Raw genomic sequence first — 4,463 nt, forward strand, 5'->3', positions numbered from 1 at the left:
TTTTTCCAAATTTGGCTTAAATTTCAGTCAGTCTGTTATAACAATCCCATGTGCAGCCACTTTACAAGGCACTTAGTGCCTGCAATTGCTGTTTCAGAGACTCAATCTAATTAACTAACAGTTTGTCAATGACAGACTCTCTAAACAGTCATTTGACCTGCTAGAAATAGTAATCAAATTCCTTCAAAGCACACCCTACTGTCTTATAAAAAAGAAGGATATATTGACCAGTGTAAGTCTAATGCAAAAAAAATGTCGGCCGTGGCTAAAAAAAAAAAAATAGCCAAGACTGATTTTGAGGATAACCAACAACTAACATTGGTGAATATTTTAATTCTTAAGAACTCAAAGAAATCCTCTTCAAAGTTTGATTTTATAAATTACTAAATTTTAATAAGTTTGATTTTAATTTTTATTTTCACATTACAGATTTTTTATGCTTTTATAAGTTTTTGAATGTTTATTTACTGAAAGGCCAACTGGTGCTCATACATAAGTAAAATGTTTTTTTTTTAACCACTTTTTTTTTCCTAACTGAATGGAATATTAGATCAAGGATTTACAAATTGTGTCCAGTGTAAGAATTTTGAAGAAAAGAGAAAGATAAAATTAGTCTGGTCCTACATCATTTCCACTCCAAATGTGTCATCTACTGAAGGCAGTTGTCTGAGAAGATCTATATTCCTCCAGAATATTTATTTATTACATGTATCAGTTGGTCATAGAATATTCTGGTGAGAGTTTGTGTTGTTGAGCTAAGCGTTCATTCTCTGAATATGCCTGTCGTCAGTTCCACTTTCTCTCCATGTCTTAACCTTTCTTAAATCCTGTCACAGATTCCTGAAAATGGAGAGAGAAAAACTATTTACCTTGAGTCTGTTGCTCCCCACTAATAAAAACTTGTTGATTGATATCAAGTCTGTTCATTTCTATTTAAAAGAAGAAAAGGAAAAACACAAAAAAATTACAAAAAACACTGGGAAAAATTATAAGAAAAATATTATTTCATATATTTCTATGATGCATTTTGGAATTTTTAGCAATCTTCCGTTATCTTCTTATATCGCTTTCATGTGTGAAATATTTTTCTGCCCCATTTCATCAAATATGTTCTGTCACTGCAAATAAATCTGTACATTTGTAAATGTTTTTTTGTAATTTATTTTTTTATAAAAATCATTTGTTGTTGAGGGATATGAAATGGAAAGGTGAATAAATGTGAAATAAATGTCTTTGTCTTACAGAAAAGGATTACAATTCTGGAAGTTATTTGGCAATTGCCAAATGTGTTCTTTGGGCTTCATAACTATAGATGCATACAAGCAAGTGCACACACGTGTGTGTGTGTGTGTGTGTATATATATATATATATATATATGTATTATTGTTAGGACCCTGTCCAATGCCTTGGGTTTCTTGCTGGTAGAGTGCATTTACCAACATTTTTCAGTTGTTTGAGGAATTAATTAGTAGCCAGAATATTCTCTCTTGCATTTACTCTTGCATTTACATAGCTATGTCATTATGGTTGCTTGTCGTGAGCCCCATTTGGGGATCCTCTAAAAACAGTCTCACTGCCGGTTGTTCGTTGTATTTAAAGTGAATTGCTTATGTACATTGCATTTGAAGAGGTGTGATTACAAGTTTGTCATTATTGCCTCTGGCTAATACTAGAGGACATTTTAGGTCATAAATCACAATTTTTGAATTACAGAAATATTGACCATTTTGAAAACGGTTTTTCGTTTTTTACATTTCCCATTTATATCATTCATTGATATTTCATACACATTCACATTTGATATTATAGTTTCAAAAGAACTAAGATGTTTATTATTGCAATTGAATAGAAAAGGTTAAATGTGTTTTTTTTTTTTTTTCAGCAGTCCCCATTTGGGACTTTTCATAAAATTTATAATTTCCAAAATAATTCACATATGAAGTAAATGTAAATACTATATATTATTTTAACTCTTAAGACCCCTGACAAAGCCAAAAAGTATGAATTAAAAAATTTGGTAGTTAATGAGTTAAGAAGCCTGCTTTCCAACCACATGGTTTCAAATTGTTTCAATCTATGACACCGCATGCAAATGTCTTCTACCCGTCTACTATATTAAATTCACTCACAGGTCAGCCTTGGGCAAAAATTATATTGATCTGGTCATTGTGTCAAGGTGAGTGAATGTTTATATTTCACTTGTGATCATTTGTGTAAAGTGGTGCTGATGTTAACATTGTCTGTTGGCATCATGGCGGCCGCTCTTGAGTTTTCAAAGACCTGTCAAATGTAAAAAATTTTACTTGAAAATTTGGTGAGTTGGCAACAAGAGCATCCAGTCATAAAATCCTACCTCAAAATCAATTCTTATCTGTACCAGGTTAGCATAGAAAAACAGAATATTTCTATAATGTAAGCTTGAATCCATTGTACATGTAATCAAAAGGCCAAAAAAATGCTATTAACTCAGTCATAATTCTGAGTATAGTTTTTTATAAAATGTTTCAAAATATATACTCAGTCTAATGAATTTGACTGCAGCTTGTAATCAGTGGAACTTTTTCGAAGTATATTAAATGAAATTTGGTAAGCTCTGAATATTAGTCCTCTCAGCTGACCTGAATCGAGACCGGAATGGATGTAGTATTGCTCAACCTAGGCCATCACAGACAGGAGGATGGGGAACGGTTGCGAAAACAATGATAATGACAAGAAGGAAATAATTAAATGGCATGAATTTATTCTGCATTGGGACTATCATATTAAATTACTCTGTAAAACAATATTTAAATGTAGACTTCTACTTGTATTACTTCTTATTGGTTTACAAATTAAAAAAATACAAAATTCTCAGCAAAGCTACATTAGTGGGGAGATTATGTACCATCATTTAAGGTTTGTTTTCCATGCTAGCAATGGTTGGATGGCTTGACAGGCGCCACACTAGGTTCCATTGTCTGTTTTGGCTTGGTTTTCACAGCTGAATGCCTTTCCTAATGCCAACTACTTTACAGAGTGTACTGGTTGCTTTTTACATGGCACCAGCACCATATCATCATCGTCGTCATTTAATGCCTGTTGTCCATGCTGGCTTGGGTATCTTAGGAAATCTGTTAGCACCAAACAAAATGTTTGGCACTATCTGTTTAGTGATATCTCTTGTGGTTGAAAGTTCAAATCTTCATAAAGAAGGGGTGTTGACTTTGGCTCTATTTTGAATGCTTGACAAGTAAAGCAAATAAGTTCCCTTTTGACTTAACACAGTATTTCCCCTCTTGCTGGTTAATTACCTAGAAACAACAAAAAATGCTGGCACACTGGCGGTCAGCTTCATAGAAGGAAATTTCAAAGGTAGGTTTGATTTAATTTTACTTCTTAGTTGATAACCGTTGTGCATTAGTTAGTATTTGGGATTAGTGAACCAGTTTGATTTCTAGTTAACAAGAAACATCTTTATAAAACCAGAATCTCCTGTTTCTCAAGAATGATTTCAGAAATATCCCAAACGATTGGCTTATGCAGAATTTGGTCTATAGATTTTTCTGCTAGTATTGAATACCGAGGATGTGTAAAAGCTGGAAGTATGCTGTGCTATATGTGTGTGATGTTGGTGTATATGAAAGGCATAACACAGATGAACTGACAGAAAAACTAAGAGGAATTAGATTTAGAGAAAACAGAACTGGGATAGATGTGATACATATGAAGGACAACAATGTGCCAAGTGAAGGAACCTGCAGAAGACCAATGCAGTGAAAGCTGATGGCAGGAAGTTGAACTTAATGAAGATGACAAAGGATTGCAGAAGATAGTAATGTGTGATGTTTGAGAAGACATATCCAGTTCCTACAAACATGGGGAAAAATGAACGTAAAATGATGACACAATGAATGCTTTAATGTAAATTTCAATTACAATTAATGACGTCTAGCATCATTAATATTTGCTAATGTATCATGATATTGATTTCATTTTAAAGTACAACCTCTTTATATTCGATTCCTTTTGACTTTGATCCAAACAGCTAGCAATATCCTTGAGCTATTGATATCTCCACTTACATGATCGTTGGTTCAAATAATGTTGAAATGTAAAACCTTTCCTCGAATATCTACCAATATTCTATTGAATTTTTCTTACTCAAGAATATTTCAACCTTTGAAGCCAATATTCTAATCAATCTTTTCCTTAAATGAGATCTTCTACCATAATTAATTCTTTCAAAATTTTATATAGTAGTTATTTTAAAATGGTTACACTACCTATAAAAGCTAGCTTTAACACTACAACAGAGTATTGCAACAATAAATCCATCTATGAACACAGCCACAGTGGTAAGGGACAAATGCAAAGATACACAAACATAAAAGAAAACAATTGGGGTTTAAAATTTACAACAGTTGTTTCAGTCGCATTTCATTGATGCATTTGTAGATTACATCATAACATAAATCCACCACCA

Source organism: Octopus bimaculoides, chromosome 17 (assembly GCF_001194135.2).
Source record: "Octopus bimaculoides isolate UCB-OBI-ISO-001 chromosome 17, ASM119413v2, whole genome shotgun sequence".
NCBI classification, from domain to species: domain Eukaryota; kingdom Metazoa; phylum Mollusca; class Cephalopoda; order Octopoda; family Octopodidae; genus Octopus; species Octopus bimaculoides.